The sequence below is a fragment of the Vulpes lagopus genome, chromosome 1 (assembly GCF_018345385.1).
Source record: "Vulpes lagopus strain Blue_001 chromosome 1, ASM1834538v1, whole genome shotgun sequence".
In the NCBI taxonomy this organism is placed as follows: domain Eukaryota; kingdom Metazoa; phylum Chordata; class Mammalia; order Carnivora; family Canidae; genus Vulpes; species Vulpes lagopus.
In genome coordinates, this window is record NC_054824.1 from 59,916,664 (window position 1) to 59,938,683 (window position 22,020).

The 22,020-nt window shown below is 38.9% G+C and overlaps 1 protein-coding gene across 6 annotated transcripts in view; it reads left to right on the plus strand.

Moving 5' to 3' along the window:
* SUPT3H (SPT3 homolog, SAGA and STAGA complex component) overlaps positions 1-22,020 on the plus strand; it is a 508,532-nt gene that overhangs the window by 446,273 nt on the left and 40,239 nt on the right. The window lies entirely within an intron of this gene.

Consider the following 22,020-nt stretch of genomic DNA (forward strand, 5'->3'; position numbering starts at 1 on the left):
TGTTGTCTCCAGCAGGGTGTGTGGCAGAGAAGGTGGGAGAAGCCACCAGACTGAGAAAGGAGGAATGGCATGTGGAAATTGGAAGCTGATGCAGAAGGCTGGGAAATGGGGGTGGGGGGGTGTTATAGGAGAGGGGGGTCACAGTGAGGCCTTGTCAGCCCTAGGTTCAGGGTTTAGGGGGAGAGAGAGAAGGGGAGTGCAGACAGGCAGAGAGATGAGCATGCTCACAGGCTCAAAAGATAGTGAGGAAGCAGGCCCAGCCAGAGCAAAGGAGCGGAGGGAAGCGAAGGCTGCCCAGAAATCCTAGTAGCAGTTTCTTTCTTCCTCCAAAACACTTTAAGACCTTTGGTATGCATTGCCCAAAAGCTTTCTAAAGGGACTGTGCCAGTTTACTCCCCCATCAGCAATTGGTGAGAGTTCAGATTTTACTGTATCCTTACCAGTAACTTACACTGTAAGTTTTGAAATTCATTAAAAGTATAATAATTTGACAGTTTGCCAGCATTTCTAAAATGCAGCATTGCAATAAAACCTTCTTTGTTTTTAAAATATTTCTGGGAGACGCAGAGTGCTCTCTGCCTTTTGTATGGTGGGGAAGAGGCCTGAGCCAAGTGTCAGAGCCCTTGCCCTCTGGTCCCAGTTGGGAGGACCTGTCCATGAGCCTATCTCTCTCCATCTCAAATGTGAGAGCCCTAATAAATGTCCTGCTTAGTCCCCATGTGGTCAAGAATATCAAAGGAGGGATGCCTGAGTAGCTCAGTGGTTGAGTGTCTGCTTTAAAAAAAAAAAATATCAAAGAGCATGACAAAAGTGAATATTCACACATAGTAAAAATTCTAGGTAAAGTTTAAGGTAATGGTATATATATCAGCCCAGTATATGGGAAGACTGGACCTGAGTACCTACTGTGTGGGATTTGTGAAACAAAAACCAAGATACATCACTTTTGACTCCAATTTTTTTTATTTTTTTAAAGATTTATTTATTCATGAGACACAGAGAGAGAGAGGGGCAGAGACATAGGCAGAGAAAGAAGCAGGCTCTTCGCAGGGAGCCTGATGTGGGACTCAATCCTGGATCCTGGGATCACCTCCTGAGCCAAAGGCAGATGCTCAACCCCTGAGCTGCGCAGGCATCCCTGACTCCAGTCTTTAAAAGCTGAAACTTGAGGTGGGGGGTAAGGACTAAATAGGCAATCTTTACGTTCTTCTAGAAAATCAAATATGTAAGAAGAGCCAGGAGAATTCTCAAAAAAGTATAAACAGGGAGAGGGAGTATTAATTAGCCAGGCCTGATATTACAACATATTACAGAGCTATAGTAACTCAGAGTTTGGTGTTGCTATATAATTAGATTGATTGAGCAGCCTAGAAGGACCAGAATTACACCCAATTATAGATGGCAAATTTAATATATGATAAAGATTAAAAAAATAATATGCAAAATACTTTGGTAACCAAAACAACCAAAAACCCTACTAAAATATGGAACAACAGAAACTTATATTGTGTTATCATTTATATCAAGAAGGAAACTCAGTATGTGTATATCTATACACATATATGTGTTTATGACTGTGCATGCTTGTATATGCATGGAATTATCTCACAGGACGCATATGAAACTGCTAAAAGTGGTTGTTGATGAATGAGTTCAGCTGTGAGAGGGAGATTTACTCTTTAATTTTACTCTTTGCTGTAGTTTGGAGTTTTTAAACCAATTTCAAGTCAACTTATTTAAATATTTTTTTAAATATTAACTCAAAGTAAGGGAGAGCCAGTGGGAAGTTCTATTATCCAAATACCTGAGTAGTGGTTTTAACTTTTCACTCGGGTATTTTAGTATGTTGGTATCTAATATATCAGGAGTTATATAAATCTACCTTTCTGCAATTCTTTGCATAGTCTTGGGCACAGAGTTGGCTTGTTGTGAAAACTTTCTGGAGTGTGAGGGAACTTTCCTTTCCTACAGAATGAGTCTAATTTAGGAAGCAGAATCACATGGTTGGCAGTCCCCTTAAATACTTTCCCCATAGTATCAGTGTGACATATCAAACTTTTGGCAGCAGGCAAGTTCCATGAATTCACATGAAGCATTTCTTCTCTGTTTAGAATTGAGATCCAGTGCCTAGTGCCCTTGCTTTTAAAAGTTATCTGTCTGAAAATCTTGCTACATTTCTGCCTGGTTGGAAGACTTTTGGACACATGGGTAGTTGTTAAAATGTCTTCCTTTGGGGCAGCCTGGGTCGCTCAGCAGTTTAGCGCCGCCTTCAGCTCAGGGCGTGACCCTGGAGACCCAGGATCAAGTCCCACATCGGGCTCCCTGCATGGAGCCTGCTTCTCCCTCTGCCTGTGTCTCTGCCTCTTACTCTCTCTCTCTCTGTGTCTCTCATGAATGAATAAATAAAATCTTTAAAAAAAAAATGTCTTCCTTTGGAAAGTCACTGCAATGGATGTCAGTGGAGACATTTGTTTCTTGTGGCTCTTTCAGATTTTCTGTGTTCTTTGGGCCCTCCACAGCTCCTCCACCATAGTTGGAGCCACATCAAAATGTATCTTCTAAAAGTAAATGAAGCAAGAATTTTTTTAACTTAACATTGGAGAAATTTATTAATCATATATTACCACTAATTTCATCAAATTGGACATTTTGCAAGTCGATAAAGTCAGCATAGGGAAATAGAGACAGCCTTGTTGTATTTATCAGCAGCTTGGAAAACATCACCTCTCAAAATAATCATGCCATAATAACCAATGAAAGTCAGAATACAGTGATTTAACTGCTGGCCCTTGGGCCAACTGTGATCTTTAGTAATAGTATGTAGTCTGTAATAAGTAATGGAATGATGATGGTTTATGGATTATAAGAGAATCACAGTAAGCTGTTACATGCTCTCAACGTTGGCAGCATTATTCTTAGTCTGTTATATCATATCTATTATATCTGTAACAAATAACCCCAGAACATAGTGTCTTAAAACAATGGTAATCATTTATTACCTCATGATTGCTTGTGTGCCAGGAATCTTGGAAGCAGCATGATTGAGCAGATCGGGCTTATACTTTCCCTGATGGTTACAGTCACATGTCACCCAGGGGATCACTGAAGCTGAACAGTGCACTTCTAAGGTGCAGATGAGTGTGAGCCATTGGCTAGGGACTTCACTTGTCTGTGGGGACTGCAGATGTGTTCTCATTGCATGGCAACTGGTTTATTCCAGAACAAGCCACCCAAGAGAGCAAGTTCAGAACCACAGTGTCTTCTGTGACCCAGCCCCAGAAGTCACCTGTTACTTCCACCAATCCTGATTTGGGGTTGGGAGGAAGCTACCCAGGTCATGAGCACTAGGGGGCAAGAATTATCAAGGACCAGCCTAGAAACTGGGAAGCACAGCAGCTTAAGCAGGATATAGTCTTTAGGAAAAGAGCAATTGGGGCTCAACTAAAAAACACAGTGGAGTCAGGAGCTTCATCTCTTCTCCATAAGTACAAATGCTGAAGATGAAGCTATCTTACATTCAATAACTGATGATTTTGAAGGAGGAAATTTCTGTTGAGTAAAGGACCACAGCCAAAAACTGCTGAATGCAGTTCGTTTTTTTTTTCCCACCACGAAATCTTATGCGAACATTTTTCTAACATTAGATTTCAGTAGGATGACTAATGGACTGTAGGGTAATTCAGCCATTGTTTTTAAAAATCCATTTTGGCAAATAAACCTGAGACTCTGCTGAAAGAGTTAAGGTAATCCCTGCTCTTTCAAAAAGTACTGAGGGGCCTGTGTATATCCTTTTGGTAGAGAGAAGGGCCCTGTTCTCGACGTCTAGCCCAACCCCACACTAACTAATCTGCCCGGCCTTCGCTTTATCATCTTATAGGACCTTGGGCTGACTCAACACAATGGGGATTTGGAATCTTGACTCCAGAAAGTCTGCATTTCTTAAGTCTCAGACTCAGCCATTCTCTGACTTGAAAACTAATAACGTTTTAAGTTGTCTACTCAAAGGTAGATTTAGCATTAAATGTGATAATGTGCATAAGATGCATTCACGCAGGAGCATCTGGGTGGTTAAGCATTCAACTCTTGATTTCAGCTCAGGTGATGATCTCAGGGTACTGAGATTGAGCCCCTCATTGGGCTCCACACTCAGCAGAATCTGCTTGAGATTCTCTCTCTGTCTCCCCCTGCCCCTGCTGGTACACACATGTGCCCTCTCTCTCTTTCTCACTCTCATAAATAAATAAAATCTTGAAAAAGGAAAAAAAATGATGCTCTAGTACCATGTTCTAAAGAGAATCAGGATGTGATGACACTATTTTATAGCCATTCTAATCATGCCATCATTACCACTGCCATGCAGTTGGCCTTGACTTTCTGTCCAGCTGTACTACATGCTGACTTTGAGGTATCCTGAAATTTTCTAACCTATTTTATAAAAAGTGAGGAAGACCATTCTTTCCCATTTTTCTACCCTACAGGAATTTTATACATATACGTGAAAAAATATATGAAACTTAAAGAAAAGCAGAATAGGAAGAAGGTTCTTTTAAAAGACCTCTAGAATAAGATCTAGAAGAGAGGTTCAGTGTCTTCAATTAACCAGATCTTTCACAAACCTTGGATGCCTCATATTTGCAGTCAGAGTTTAAGACTAGATGATCTTAAAGATCCTTTCCATCACTAATCATCTCGTTGATTTTGTATTTGATCTTACAACAACCCTAAGGAGTAAGCCTTATCTTTGGGTGAGTTTCTTAACCTCTCTATGATTCAGTTTCCTCCGGTAGAAAATGTGACTAATCATAGTGCCTTCTCATGGGCTTGCTAAGGATTAAATGAGTTCAAATACATAAAGCCTTTCAAACAGTGCCTATGGTAAGCACTCTGTATGTTAGCAATGCAAATGATGACTTAGATGAGGAAACTGAGATACATGAAAGCTTATGATGTTTTCTAAGATAGTAGAACTGGAACTTGAATTCCTAATTCCTAATTGAATTCCTAATATTGAACCACATTATTTACACATACATCTTTCAAACCTTGTTACTTATCTACTTTTGAAATATATAGTTGATTATCAAAGCGTCTAAACAGCTAGACCCCCAGTCACAGTCCTCCAGGTTGTTTTAAAGAAAAGGAAAGAAACGAGATGGGATATTACCTGTCCCCAGCATTCTGAATGTCCGTGGGACATCTAGCAATGCTTCCTTCAAAACCAAGTACCACCAGGCCATCACCACCGAGGAGGGTTGAAGACAATTCTACTTAGCTCCCAAGCACTCTTGTGGCTACCTCAGTTCAGCTGATACTTCCTATAAGGGAATCACTCATTTTACTCTGCCTTCTACTCATGTCTCCATGCTTCTCACTTACTCAGAGAATGAGAACGAATATCATTGTAAACTGTACAGCCTATTAAAGCAGTAAATAATAGTTTGGATTTAAAATAGATTCTCTGGGAGCGCCTGGGTGGCGCAGTGAGTTAAGTGTCCGATTCTTGGTTTGGGCTCAGGTTGTGTTCTCAGGGTCATGAGATGGAGTCTCCCACCCACCACCTACCCCATCATTAGGCTTCATGCTCAGCTGGGACTCTGCCTGAGATTCTCTCTCTCCCTCTGACCCTTCCCCGCAGTGTGCACATACATCTTTCTCTCCAATAAATAAATCTTTAAAAATAAAATAAAATAGATTCTCTGCTCTTCAATTCTCCAGTCTTTTCCATTAATTGTGATTCTGCTTTGGTTAAGTGAAATCTCATTGTCACCAGTGCAGTTATTACATTGGGATATCAATGGGCCACAGATAGTGCAAACAACATTTTAGCCATTTAAAAAGCTAGGTAAAACTAGAAAGTAATCTGATTACTTTTATTGTTCTTATTGCTTGTTTTGTTTTCAAATATAACAAGACATTATTTCTCAGAGGTGATGTATTTCAAAATAAAATGTCCTTGAGTGTCTCTACAGTTCTAAACAGTGATGCCTTCATTCAAAATATTTTTAAAATTATTCTCTAGCAATTATCTTTAGAGATTGCAAAACATTCTTTTGAAAAGACTTAGTGGTGACAAACCAATGACATTATTTTACTAACACACCATACAGTTGTAGATTCAAGCTACTATTGACATAAAAAGAAAAATTATGGAATAGATTGTCTTGTGGCTCCTCAGTGGCTATGTAGAATGAAACTAAACTGATGCAGAAAATTAAATGTTAAAGAAAAATGTTTAAGTATTGACTGGTGGTAGTAGATTATTACCATTTCTGGATGTCACTGGCACATTTCCACTATATCAACATCATTAAGAATATTTACCTTCATATACTCTAAGTTTACCTAGTGGAAAAGTTAAATAAAATGTTCTATAAGGACACTTTTTTTAACAAAATAAAGTTCAATTATGATATTCAATTTTTATATTTTATATTATTTTTAAATGTTATAAAAATGTATTATTTTATTGCCCTATAAAACACACAAGCTTATTAACCTGGTTTTCTTGGTCTATTTATGAGAATGTTTTATCAAAATGGATATTTTAAATGTTATAAAGATGTAATACTGTGCTAAATTGGACTATAAATGATTAATTTGGAAAACAAATACATTTTTATTATTTTTCTAGAATGCCTTTATATGTTATAATAGGCAACTATTAGGAAGAAAGATGCCTTCTATGTGCACATATGCTATCTTTAGGCATGCACACCAAAATGAATAATTGAGTTAACATTCTCCAAATTTAAGTGTAGGTTTTTGTGTTTATACTTACCCTTTTATATATTTACACACATTGTGTATTTGTTCAGAAGACTCTGGTTTAGTTTTTATCCTGTATGGGTAAATTGATTTGTGATTTAAAAAAAAGAGTAGAGAGAAAAGTACAGAATCAGTAAAATGGAGCTGAAATCTTCAGAGATTTCAGTAAAAGGAAAGAAATTAGATATTTGGCTGCTAACACTTGGCTCAAGGAGTTTGATTTAATGAAGCTGCATGGTGTGGTGAAAAGAGCAGAAATCAAGAGACTGGGGCTTGAAAGTCCTTGGCTGTGCCACTAATCTCTCTGAAGAACCTCAGACAAATCACTTGACCTCTGCGAGCTTCTGTTTGCTCATCTGTAAAATGAGAGTTTTGACGATATGGTTGCTAAAACCCCTTTGAGCTCTAACATTCCTCATCATTCTAACTCTTTTTTTTTTTTTTTTCATTCTAACTCTTAATGTACTGATTCACGTCTTCTTTTCCCTGTGTATTATTTGCATGGAGACTACCTAAATACCCACAGATGTTTAACTTCCAGATTTTGTATTCATCAGCTTGGGCTGCCATCATGAAATACCACAGACTGAGTGGCAACACACATTTATTTTCTCATAGTTCTAGAGGTTTAAAGTCCAATCTGGGGGCTGCCCAACTTGGTTCCCGGTGAAAGCCATTTGCTCTCTCCTCATGTGGTCTTTCCTCAGTAGAAGAGCATGGAGAAAGAGAGAGAGAGAGGTCTTTCTCTCCCTCTTCTAAAGCTATGGGTCCTATCACATTAGGACCTTACCCTTGTGATCTCATAAAAGCTTAATTATCTCCTAAAAACCCTATTCTCCAAAGCCAGTCATGTGGGGAGCTTCAACAGATGAAATTTCGAAGAAAAGAGTGGCTCCCCTAGATATTTCGCTCTAGATCTTCTCTTTGTTCCAAGTGGGTTTTACTGACTTCCCTCCTTTTTAGGTTAAGAAGCAAAAACCTCAAGTTCCATGAGCTTCCAAAGTCAGTTAGAGAGATAAGTAATAAATACACTATCAACAAATGTATAAAAGAAATAGAAATGGAAGTGGTAGCTTGATGAAACTTTTCCCCAATATTTTATTATGGAAACTTTGTAACATAAAACACACAGGTATATAGAAAAGTTGATACAAGTTTATAATAAATACCCGTATATTCACCATCTGTATCAATACTTAATATTTTATTCTTGTTTTATTGCACATCTGTCCATCCTCATTCAGCCATCAACTTATCGGGGTTTTTTTTTTTATGTCTTTCAAAGTAAATTGCAGACATCAATACTTTAAGCATTGGACTAAAGTTCAGTCTTTCTTCTTTAAGATCACTGTTTTAAAACTTGCTATGTTCTATATGCATAGTACTAGAAAGAGTTATGAGAAGAGGACACAGTTCCATTAGTAGAAACCATTTATAACTTAATACTAGTTGTTAAAAGGACTATTTTTTAAATCACTAAAAAGAACAGAGCTAGGAAGTGAAAGGGGGAGATGAAATACTGGAATCTTTTTTTAAAAGATGAAAAAGAAAAAGGGACATGTGGGTGGCTCAGTGAGTTGAGCATCTGACTCTCGATTTTGGTTCAGGTCATGATCTCAGGGTCATGAGGTCCAAGTCCACATCAGGCTCCATGCTGCTGAGCACGAAGCCTGCTTGAGATTCTCTCTCTCCTTCTGCCCCTATTCACTCTCTCTCTTTCTCAAAAATAAATGAATAAGTAAAAATTTTTTAAGAAGACAGATTTGGCAAGTGATTAGGAAAAGATTTGTGATAGGCATTTGAGTACTTTGTACATACATATATGAATGATTTGCTCTCTTCCTTTTTTGCTTTGCAAGTTTGAGGGCAGGGAAATGGAAGAAAAGATGTTTCTGCTTTCTGCTGTCATCCTCAGAAATTCTTTCTCCGCTCCCTGAAGGGAATTTCACTTGGTTCCTGACGTATGTTTGTTAAAGATTCCTGGCTGAGTGAAAATGAATCACTATCCTTAGCAATCAGAGGTCCTTTTCTAGGGGTGCCTTAAAGTGGTGGTTATGAGATAATTATGCTAGATCTTCTAAACAATCATGTGCAACTCTCTCTAAAAGTGTTAGAAGATTCCAGGCAGGTCAGAAATGTGTTTTCTGATGAGTAGATGTGCACAACTGGTTTAGATTTCTTTGTCCTTGTATATGTAATATATAAAATATAATTATATAATATAGCTACATATTTTATATATATATTTGTATTTATATATATAGTCACACTAACATTGAGCATATTAGGAGTACTTGTCAATGTGTCTCTTTTGCTAGTCCCTGAATTATCTTAGATTTCTCAAAACAGTTGCAATTTAAAGTCAGTCTGAATCCACTGGAGCCTTAGTTGCTTTTAGTGGTTTATATCTCAGCTCTTTGTTCTCTGCTCAGAGTTCACCACTGTCTTAATGAGTCATGCCAGCATTTGAGCGTCCATGGCTATTTTTCTCCTAAGTCACTTGAAGTGAACTCCCAAGCATTGGAAGGCATTGTTTGTATAGGCAGCAGTTGATAAAGAAGGGCTTTTTTGGTATTGCCAGTCCTTGGGGTGTGATATGCTGTTTGTCTTTCCAAGCAGGCACCCTGGAAGGGAAAAAAAAAGACAAACCAATGTATTCTCAGCATTGAGAACTGCCTACTTTCAGTGTTTGGACAAGAGCTGGTGCTGCTAGAGAAGGCCTGCCTTTCCAAGCACCGTTCCGCCATCCACAGGGACACAAAGTCTCACCAATACTCCCATACTACTGTTGACAGCTTCACTGTGGGAATGGGTGATAGAAATGTCAATGAGATTTGCCCCTTTTACTCAGAGCCATCCAGAGTGACAGAGGGGAGCCAGAATCAGCAGCAGGGCCATCTGGGCCAGCATAGAGTCCAAAGAAATCGTCATCCCAGAAGCCCAGCCTGGAGGAAAAAGCACAAGGGTCCAAGATTATGACCATTGGGGTGTGGTTGTGGACCTCAGCTAAAAAGCAGCATGGGGAATCTATGACTAGGTAATAATCCATCTTTTCAGGATGTTGGAGTGAACATCAGGAAATGCAAGAAGTGGGTACCATGGTGACAGGCAAGAACACGGGCAGTGCTAAGCAAGAGGCAGGAATCAGTCAGTATGGGACCAGCCATGGACAGAAAGGAACCAAAAAGAATCCCAACAGTAAAGACCTGGCAGGAATGGTGGTTGGCCCAGCAGCTGAACAAAGAAGAATGACAAAGTGCACAGCGCAGGGGCCAAGCAGACAAAGCCTCCTCTCCCAAATGACTTTCTTGTCACCCTGCAAGACAAAAGCATGATGAGACACAGACTCATCTAGGCCAGGCAGGCGGGTGACATCATCCTTCAAAGGCTAAAGTGGATGGTTCCATGCTTGGAGTTTTTTCTTTAAAAAGTATAATTGTGGGGGCAAGGAAAACTGTTTTGAACTTGGTTTTTAAATTTTACTTTACATTTTCCTGGGGTTTAGTTCTATTTGCTTCCAGCACGGTCCAAATACCTACTTCAAAGCAAACATTCTAACAAGAACTTGTTAAAAGGAAGGGAAACCAGCTCCTGTGGCTTCTTGTACACCAGCTATGGAGGCACTCACAGAACCACGTTTGTGAGTTGAGTGTAAATGAATCCGAAACCTACAAATTAGATTTCCCTTGAAATACACATGGGTTTAAAACCTTAACGGGAAAAGAACTTGGCAAATCAAATCTGACCATATTCAGTAAAACCTCACTAATTTGCACTAATGACCAAGAGACCCATTGAGAATTACCAAATTTTTGTGAATATGTTAGCATGGGAACAAATACCAAAACAGGGGTGAGGGGATGAGAGGGTATGGGGGGAGACTGGCGGGGGGGTGGGGGGGAATCAAAGTTCCAGCATCAAACAAACATACTTTCTGGTACAATGAAGAATGTATTTGAACTGTTACTGGAATGAAACTCTATAGTTTAATGAGTGCCTTGCTGTGGTGTGCTTGCCCACTGGGGAGGCAGCCATGTCATACCACCCGACTAAGCCAGCAGCTAATGTGCACTTAGGTAAAGAGGCCTTCGCTTTATTGAAAGCTGGGGGGTGAGGGGGTTGTGGTTTTCACAGGGGTGTGAGCCAGTGAGATCCTACCATGTGTCATGCACGTTTGTTATGGGCTTACACATGCAGGCTATGATTGTAAATCAGCATTTTGAGTGGGATTGCTTATTACTGCTTTAAAAAAGAGTGAGAACTTGCTGGAAGAGACAGCAAGAGAAGTTGGAATTCCAACTAGTTGATTCTTCCTTAAATGTTAGTGAATCATGCTTGTAGTAGATCTTTAAATTATTCTGAATTGAAGATTGACGATTTATTAGCCCTCTATTAGGACATGCATCTCACTAATAAATTGCATCTTCCTGTATAAGCAACTATCTGCAAAGTTCTTTGAAGATTTAATTATCTATGGCCCAAATTTCAGGAATTATAGTGCTTGTTTTTAGTTCATTTCACTGGAGAAATAGGATACTTTTTTCCAATTGTTACTAACATAACAACGGCAGGTAAAGTACAGTGGCAATAGTTCCTTTCACTCTCCTCTTCATAATATCCAAGAATATCTAGGGCTTGGGTAATCTCTATAACTCAGGAGCTCTTAACCACGTGTACTGTTCCTCTGACTTAAGAACAGCCCCTGGTAATGGTTTGTTTATACTGCTTTTGGTCACTCCTTCCTGCTTGTCTTACTGTGAGCTACTGCTTTACCAGCTGAAGAATAATTTAGAACTTTCACCTAAGCATCCATTGAAGGCTGTGGGGAATAATAAATATATGTAGCCAGAGCTTTCTCTAGGACAGAAGTTAAGCGAATGGCTTCAGGTCTTGATGGGGGCAGCCCCTGGATAAGAAAAGGAGTTGTCACCCCAGCTGGTCCAGAGAAAGACTGAGCTTCATTTGACTCTTTCTAGAACCTTTTGCTGTCATCATTTTTAATCTTTGCATTCTTCCCACTCCCCCAATTGAACAGTAAAACACAATTCATACAAGAAAGATGACCTTTCTTGTCATCTCCCTTTCAAGCCAGGAAGTGGGGAAGTAAGAAAATTTGAGGGGGTATGTTCAGTAGCATCACCATAGGAACTCTACCCAAACAATTAACCTCTTTCAAGCCCCCAGTTTTGCCCTGTGACTCTCAAGCATTGATGGTCTGCTTTGCTTTAAAAAAAAAAAAAATCTGCAGCCAATATAGGCTTTCTGAATTATTTTCTTCTCCACCTCAAAATGTCTATGGTTCACTTCTTTCTCCTCTCTTCGACCTGTTTCTAAAGAAGTCATCATGGCTTTGTCACTCTGCTCTTCTCCTCTCTGAATGTTAACAGATTCAGGTCTCCCCCATCCTGAATCCTGTCCTCAACAGTTCAGCTTGCTGTTCCTATTACTTTGATAGCAGAACTCTTCAGAAGGTTGGAGAACATACTACTTCTCATGTATGATATACTCTAGATCTTTACATCTAATGTTCTACTTGGTCTTGACAACCTCTCCAAACTCATCTCTCAGTCCCACCCTCTTGCTCATTCTGCTACAACCACGCTGGTCTTGTCCTGGACCTCACATACTCCACCTAGGCTCTTACCTCAGGGCCTTTCCACTTTCAGGTCTCTCTACTTCTTTTGCTTTTTTTTTTTTTTTTTTTTTACATATATCTGCATGGCTTACTCCCTCATTTCCTAGATGTGTCTCTGGTCCAGTGTTACCTTAGGTGACAGACCTTCCCTGACACCTTACCTGTATCACTAACTCCATCCCCTCCACGGTCCTCATTGCCTTTTCCCAGCTGTCTTCTCAAAGCACTCATCACCCCATACCGCACTGTTTATTTGTGTGTTTGCTGTATATTTCTCCCAATGTAAGATATTGTGTAAGGGCGTGGACTTTGCCTCTTTTGCTCACAGATGCATTCCCAGCACCTCTGAGAATGGCTGGTTAAGTAGCAGACACTTTTTTTTATAATAAATTTATTTTTTATTGGTGTTCAATTTACCAACATACAGAATAACACCCAGTGCTCATCCCGTCAAGTGCCCCCCTCAGTGCCCGTCACCCATTCACCCCCACCCCCATCCTCTTCCCCTTCCACCACCCCTAGTTCGTTTCCCAGAGTTAGGAGTCTTTATTTTCTGTCTCCCTTCCTGATATTTCCCACACATTTCTTCTCCCTTCCCTTATATTCCCTTTCACTATTATTTATATTCCCCAAATGAATGAGAACATATAATGTTTGTCCTCCGATTGACTTACTTCACTCAGCATAATACCCTCCAGTTCCATCCACGTTGAAGCAAATGGTGGGTATTTGTCGTTTCTAATGGCTGAGTAATATTCCATTGTATACATAAACCACATCTTCTTTATCCATTCATCTTTCGATGGACACCGAGGCTCCTTCCACAGTTTGGCTATTGTGGACATTGCTGCTATAAACATCGGGGTGCAGGTGTCCCGGTGTTTCATTGCATCTGTATCTTTGGGGTAAATCCCCAACAGTGCAATTGCTGGGTCGTAGGGCAGGTCTATTTTTAACTCTTTGAGGAACCTCCACACAGTTTTCCAGAGTGGCTGCACCAGTTCACATTCCCACCAACAGTGTAAGAGGGTTCCCTTTTCTCTGCATCCTCTCCAACATTTGTGGTTTCCTGCCTTGTTAATTTTCCCCATTCTCACCGGTGTGAGGTGGTATCTCATTGTGGTTTTGATTTACACTTCCCTGATGGCAAGTGATGCAGAGCATTTCCTCATATGCATGTTGGCCATGTCTATGTCTTCCTCTGTGAGATTTCTGTTCATGTCTTTTGCCCATTTAATGATTGGATTGTTTGTTTCTTTGCTGTTGAGTTTAATAAGTTCTTTATAGATCTTGGAAACTAGCCCTTTATCTGATATGTCGTTTGCAAATATCTTCTCCCATTCTGTAGGTTGTCTTTTAGTTTTGTTGACTGTATCCTTTGCTGTGCAAAAGCTTCTTATCTTGATGAAGTCCCAATAGTTCATTTTTGCTTTTGTTTCTTTTGCCTTCGTGGATGTATCTTGCAAGAAGTTACTGTGGCTGAGTTCAAAAAGGGTGTCGCCTGTGTTCTCCTCTAGGATTTTGATGGAATCTTGTCTCACGTTTCATCTTTCATCCATTTTGAGTTTATCGTTGTGTATGGTGAAAGAGAGTGGTCTAGTTTCATTCTTCTGCATGTGGATGTCCAATTTTCCCAGCACCATTTATTATATTGAAGAGACTGTCTTTCTCCCAATGGATAGTCTTTCCTCCTTTATCGAATATTAGATGACCATAAAGTTGAGGGTCCACTTCTGGGTTCTCTATTCTGTTCCATTGATCTATGTGTCTGTTTTTGTGCCAGTACCACACTGTCTTGATGAAGTAGCAGACACTTGATAAATAATTAGTGACAGATGGATGAAAGACATAACATAGACACATATACTGATCTTTCTCTAGTTAACTTTGTTGCTTTGGGGAGATTGTGTGTGGGGGGTTGTTTTTTGTTTTGTTTGATCAATGATTTTTCAGTTTTTCTTTGTAGGAAATTTTTTAAACAGTTTTTAAATGGAGCATTGCTCTTTCTGGCTAAACCTTCATTTTGCACAATAATAAACAGATATCAAATTATACAGTCAAATCCTTGTTGAGAAGAATCATTTCCTAATTTAGCTTGGAATTAAGATTTGCACAATAAGAGAATAAGGCTTTAAAGAAATAAACTGTGCATCATCAGGGTTTTTTCAGAATTTTTTAAATCAATTTTTTAGATCAGGTTCAAGTTTTGCTTTTTTAAAAAATTTAGTTATTCCCTCTTTCAGTAAGTCTTTATTGAACTTTCAGGCACTAATATTTTAACAAATAGGAAAGAGGAAAGGCATTTCCCACAAGATACAGCCCAGGTGAAAGAGATAGTAGAGAACTATATAATCTCATTATACTGTTTTAATTACTGTGGTTGTCCTTCACAGGATAAAATGCGAGCAAGTGGAGGTTACTTCACCTAGACTGGGGTTCCTGAGGGCTTCATGGGACAAGGATTGCATGAGCTGAATTTTGAAGGATAAGAAGTTAGTCAAGCAGGGAAGGAAGAGATGCAGAGGGAACATGAGCAAAAGTAGAGTTACAAGGAGGAACAGAATTGCATGTCCAGGAAATTGCCAATAATTCAAGATTATTAAAGCATGAAATACATGGTACAGAATGCCTGGAGACAGAAGGAAAAGGAGAGGTGGAGGCTAAGGCATGGAGAACATGATGTTTAGGAGCTTACTCCTTGGTGGAGTGTTGACTGAGGGCCTCTCAGCTGACAAGTGAGTATCAGACTTGGAATAATCTAGCACTTTCAACTTTTTGGTGCTTTTGAAACTTTACCACATAGCTTGTTTTTCAAATAAAATCTTACATATTAGCTTGATACCAAAATCAAAGCAAAGCAGAATTGCCCAGTTGAGGTTGGGGTGGAAAACTCAGAACTTCCTAGCATCACCTCCCTCTGCTCTTCTCCTGGTGCCTTTTGTCAACTCTTTGGACACCTTCACGGAACCTCTTGGGCTTTTCTGAGCACACTTTTTAAAAACAAATCTTTCAGTTTACAGACTTGGAAACTGACCCCCAAAACTAGAGTATCTCAATGAATTAATGGCAAAGCCCAGAACAGAAAACCAGGTCTCTTGATTCCTAATTTAATGCTTTTTTTTTCCCCCAGTATAACATACTATTACTGGAGAAAAATTGACTATTTCACACCACAGAAATTCTTCATTGCTATTATACAGGTACAATATGAGATGAAGAAAGAAAATGCCTAAGTTAGAGTAAATTTTTTATATCTAGTACCTGCCAATTAATCTTTACACAATTTTTTTAACAGATTCATTTAAAAAAAAACAGATTCATTAAAATTGGATCCTAGTTCATACAGTTCCCTTTGCCTTTTCATGCAGAGAGAGTACAAAGTTATCCATCAACTTGGATTTTTAGGAATTAGATTCAGGAGTTTTCTGTTAAGGCCTCTTGTTAATGGAATCCCTCGCCATCAAATCTTGATAGAGCCTCAGTTTACTGACCTTGTCTAACTAGTGTATCATGGCTGAAGCCTGTTATAATGGCAAAAACAGTGGAATAAGAGTCAAGAGACCCAGTTCTACTCCCAGGCCAGCCATTATCTAGCTGAATAACATTTGGAAAAGTCACTCAAGCTCAGCTGTACAATGAGATTTGAACTAAGTTACCTCAAAGGCCCATCCAGCTCCTACAGTCTGTGATTCTAATCACAGCACATGTGGTGTCTTATCTTTGAGAGTGTTGATGGTTTATAGACTGCCATAAGTCCTCGGTTTTGGTGGTCCTGACTCAAGATAGTTGGTTATATGAAGCAGTCACTTGTGAATATCTCAAAAGAGAAGTGGGCATTTGCTCATTTACTCACCAGGGCAAAAGATATCTGCTACTAAAATGTAGCTTATTAATTAGAGTATGCTAGTGAAATTTATTTGCAGCTCAGCTCCCAATCTGGGAGTTTAAATGGATTCACTGAAATTCTGGTAGTATGTTCCCCTTGACCTTGTCAGTGGACAGTCCAGTCTTGGACAGCCTGCTTTGAGAACACGAGGATGTTTATGAAGAACACTGCCTCGCTTGATGAAAAAATCGTAGTATATACACTTTTCAAGGACTCTCAGAATGGGAGCAGCCCTTCAGATTCTTTTCTGAACTCCCTGTTCTGTTCTTGATTCCCCCATCTCCTCTATTTCAGCAGAAACCCTTCCTCATTGTACTATTTAAAGTCCTTCACATCAGGTCCTCTCTTTAAGAATAAGTGTGATACAGCAAACAATGACATTATTATATTGTAAGGACAAGAAATAGGGGGTGAGTTATAAAGCAGAACATTGGTATTTACACAGCAATGTTTTAATAACCAGTAAAATTTTGGAAGAGAACTAGAAAAATAGTTAAAAGATAAATGGACTTATGTTTCAATGTTATGATTTTTCACATACACTAAAGTTCGTTTTTACCTTTTTTTTTTTTTTTTTTTTTTTTTTTTTTTTGTAAATCCTTGAATTTCGGACAGGACCCTGGGAGAGTTGTTGGCATACTTTGGTCAACACATTTGTCAGGGTATTTTCTTCTTTCAATGCCCTTCTATGGTTCTAGTAAGCTATAACCTCATTAGCAACACATTCTGAGGGGTATAGTATGATAGCTTTACTACAAAGGGCTTCTGTATTTCAGTTGCCAGGATATAACACTCTTATGACAGGGGAGAAAAAGAAAACTTGCTGGGAAGGGGAAGCTTAGACATTATTTACTCTAAATATTGGAGCTTTCCATCTGAAAGTTTACAGAGGCTGAAGAATTGTTGAATTTGGAGATTTTGAAATAAAAATCTCCAGCGAATGCTAAAAATGTTTCCAGCCTGCAAACAAGTCCTATTCCCTCCTGAAAGCCTTTGCCTTCCGTAGCTTTGGATGAGCCTACAAGTTATTCTCATCACAAATACCTTTCACTAAGAGACACAGTATCACCCTCTTCTGGAATGAAACAAACAGAACATTCTGGTGTGGGGCTAGGCATCCTGAGAACAGACTGTCAGTTGTGTTGAGTTAGGTGGATTTTTTTTTCTTTTCTTTTTTTTTTTACCTCTTTATATCAAGTATGTTTTTTAGGCTACATCAGGTTAGAGCAGTGCAGACTCTGAAAGGCCCAATCCAAATTAACCCTGGCAATGTTCCAGAAGTGCTGGGAACTGGCAAATTTAAATCATTTTCAACTCCAAATTCTTTTTTCCTTTTACCTTTGGCTTTATGTCATCATATATGAGTTAAAACTATGGAAAAACATGTTATTACTGATTTTACCTCTTTTGGGGCCCTAGACGTGGTCTACATAGGCAGAACACATTACAATCAATGTCATTGTTCACAAAAGGGTTATATATGGCAAAGAGATCATTAAGTCTTAGCCAACCATAGAAACAAGGCTCTGTTGACACAGTTAAAAAGAATTCCATGCATAAATGCTTTCTCTGGTCCCTATCCATGTACCTGTCACTCTTTAGCATGACAATATGTAGGAGTATGGTATGTTTTCCAGCTGTGGGTGAATGGGGTAGGCAACAAGGATAAAGCCTGAGTTATAGCTGAACTCAGTATACGAGCTTGAAATGGATGAAATTGCTGCATTTGTAAGTCAAAACCAATTGAATATCAACACTTTAGTATGTTTCAACCTAATAATTATTCAGATCTGTTATCAATTAGCAGTTACCCTTCAATCCACTGTAGTTTCCAGCTTATAAACTAAATTCACCTAAATTGACAAGCCATTTTCAAAATGAAGCAAACTTCAAAAGGTATCGAAGGTTCTCTGTGCCTCAGTTTCTTCATCTATAAAACGAACATGGTAATGGCAGCTGCCTTATAGGGTTATTGTGAAGGTTAAATGTAAAGGGCTTGGAACAGTGCTTAGCACACAATAAGCACTCAGTAAATTTAGCCACTATTAGCATTGTCATCATGATCAGCATCTTACTCATTTGTTCCACAGGTGATTGTGGGCATGAGACTATATGGCAAGCTGAGTGCCAGGTGCTATGACCAAATTTCCAAACAAGCTGTATTCCCTTCCCTAAAAGGTTTACAAGCAAGTATATGGCAATTACAATGTAGTGTAGTAACTGCTGGTATGAGGTCAACAGATGCTCTGGACGCATATAGGTGAAGCCTAACTGTATCTTAACGATCAGGGAAGGCTTCTTGAAGGAAGTATTTTCTAAACTGAAACTTAAAGGACTAGTGAAATCAGTCAAGCAAAAAGGACCAGGAAGATCAGTCTTATTAGCATGAGTATAAAGTATAGAGACCCGAGGAAGAGAAAGCATGATGTGTTCCAAGACCTGCAAGTAGTTAGTTGTGGCAGGAGCAGGGAAAAAAATATGAAGTTATGACTTCCCTCCTGATCTGCGCTTGTTACCCCATATGTCCGCAAGGTTTCATCTGTTGCCACTAAAGCAGAAACATACATGATTTTCCACCACTATGATCAAGAGAGTATTGCTGTTGCCAATTTGGATAGCTTGACAGCTGCTTACCAATAGGTAGCAAAGGTTCTAGGTAGGAAAAATAGACAAAAAATCTGAGCTCCGGAACAACAAAAAAAGGACTTAAAGGAAATCTGTTCATCACGCTACACAACAGTATCAATAGTAATATGACTATAGAAGCTGGATTACCCATTTCCTGGAATTTATCTTAAAAACAAAGCCAGTTAATGCTGAGCTAACCATGAACATTAAAAATCAACCTAATTGATGAGGATTGTTTTGGTCTAGAGCAGAGTAAACTAGGAAATGCAAAAGATTGCAGCACACACATTCCTTCTGATGAGGCTGCTACCCCTAATAGACCAACCCTTTCCTTCATCAAACCCATGCACAGTCAGAGGATATGTTTTTCTTTCTGCTTTTGTCGTCCTACTAAAGTGGAACTTCGACATCCATTACAGTACTTTATTTTTGATAAGGGGATTATAAGTAATGTCTTACATTTCTATTTATTTTCAGAATATCTGCCCAAAAAAAAGCAAGATAAGAGGGTAAATCTGTGAAAGAAGCAAAACGTAAACAATAAAATGAAACAAAAATGAAAAAGATAATTTACCAATTAATATCCTATTTAGAATCCACATATTTAGTGAAAGGATGTATTTTCTTTGAATTTCTAAAATGCCTGCTTACTGTTGAGCCTAAATGTCTTGGGTTAGTTTATGACAGAGAAAATTGATTGGATTGAAATGTATATCTTTCTTCCATATAATAACATACCTAATTCTATACTCATAAATGCTGAAGTCCCCACGATTTCTTTATTACTGATTTGATTCCCATTTATGAGTTCCATGTTAAACTGTTAAATCAACGGAATCATCACCTTACCCTTAAATTAGCATAGCACATCATTAGAGAAAGCAGTGCTATACATTTAATTGCTGTTTTTAAAAGTTATATCATGTTGTCATGCCCTACCTTTGTGTTCATATGTTACCATGTTTAATTTATAAGGAGTTTGCTTAATTTACAACAAGCTTCTGGGCTGCTTCCTGTGGTTCATTAGCTCCCTGAAAGCCCAACTATTTGGGAATCACTGTGACTACTGCTCTGCGAATATTTGAAATACAGTAAAACTAAAGTGATATAGGATAAGAGGACACATGTTAGAGAATTGGAAAGATAGAAAAGCAGGGCAGCATGAAACGTCAAACCACATTTTAGGGCACTTTTACTATATTTCCATAAATATACGCAGGCATTATGTTGCAAATACTTGAAACTGTTTGTTTTCATTTTTTTGGCCTGATTTTTTAGCGTTGAAGAAACCATGTCTAATGATCTTGAGTCTTCTTAAAGAAGAAGAAATTATATTTTCCATAATGGGTTGCATGTGTGAGCTCTCTCTGGCAGAAGCACTGTAATTACTGTGTTGTCTCTCACAGAAGGAGTTATCTGTCTTAAAGATGCAGTGGCCCCATCTGACTGCTGGGGCTGAGGGCAGAACATTGTGATTTTGCTCAGAGATAAACACCATCTCTTTTCACTTATTCATTCCCTCTCTTTCCTGCTTCTTTGGCTCAAGCAGAAGCAGCAAAGGACAGCTGAGTACAAACAGTTTTCTTCCTTCCTCATCCAGCAAACCATGGAGAAAGATCTTGGCTTCTTGACATTAATAACTTTGCCTCGACTCTACTTGGAACTATTTGGGTGGCTTTTCAAAAATGAAAAAGATACAATAAAAGAGGCCCGAGCTTCCTGTTTTACTCATAACGCAGCAGATTCAGCAAAGGCTCACTCTCCCTTGGGAATGACCATATCCTTCCCTGGAGACCTGAGATTGTACAATATCATTTCCTTGCACAACTTGCATTGAAACTATTAAAAGACAATCAGTTTGAGTAGGCGTAGTGGCAGACAGTATGAAGTTTTTTTATCTTGTTACTAAATAAGAATAATGGTAGTGTAAATGCTTGGCCACCTCAGATGGTCAGAAATGTCCCTGCTTAGAGGAAGAGGGGAATACCTAACAGCTGTCCTTGAACCAAAATAGAAAAAAAAAATGTGAGCACATATCTAACAGGTGTGTATCTGATATGTGTCTGCATTACATGCACATGCTTACAAAATCATGCACATGCCATGCCATCTCTGTCATAGTAGCCTTTGCTGTATATTAACTTTTTATTCCCTGCAATATTCAAGAAACTGGAATTGACCAGAGGTCAAATACAGCACATTTCATGTCAGTACCTGTGATGGCACAGCAAGAGTAGTGGTGAGATAGGAATAAACCGTTCTATGAATGAAGATGACCGTTTTATTAGGAGAGCAAAAGAAGAAAAACCGTGCCTTCTGATTCTGTTTTGCGTTAGTTTGCATTTGTTTCTGGGTGCGCTAGAGACAGGATGTCTGCTACCCCTTATCTGTTACAGTATGGGCCAGAAAGCTGGGGAGATGAGAAACTGCTGCCTCAGTAGAAGCTTCTGCCAATCAAAGCCAGCCAGCCCAAGAGATGGGGCTCAAGCCCATCAGCACCTCCTCCTCCGTGGCAGAGACCTGGGCAGAGGGGGGCTCAGAGTTAAGTGGGCAGTGCTACATGACCCTCTCTAGAAAGTGTAGTAGGTTTACATACAATTCCATGTGATGGAATACCTTTCTCTCCAGAAAGAACCTAATAAGCTTTGAAATCTGAAAACATGAACACCTCCTTGGAGTCAGACTATTCTCTGATAACCAAGGAACTGCAAGTTGCAGAACTGAATGGGAAAAAATGAGCTCAATGGTGGTTTCCATTCTCACATGGCCCCCATCAAGAACATATTTTATGCTTCCTCCTTTCTGTCTTTATCTATTAGATAAGGAAATATTGTGTTTTATCTCTGGGGGTTTTCTTGGAACTTCAGGGATAGAGCTAATCCTGTTTCATGAGATAGACCTGCATGTATTTGAAGACAGTTATCATGTTTCCAGGTTCCATTAGAAACCCTTTAGAAGGTAAAAGAATTATCTAAATGATAAATAAGTTTCTACTTCTCTTTTATTTTTTATTTTTTTTTCTACTTCTCTTTTAAATGAATAATATTGTAAAATCACATTTTAGATCTGTTTCAAATGCTTGCATTTTTGCTTCAGTGCATTTTTG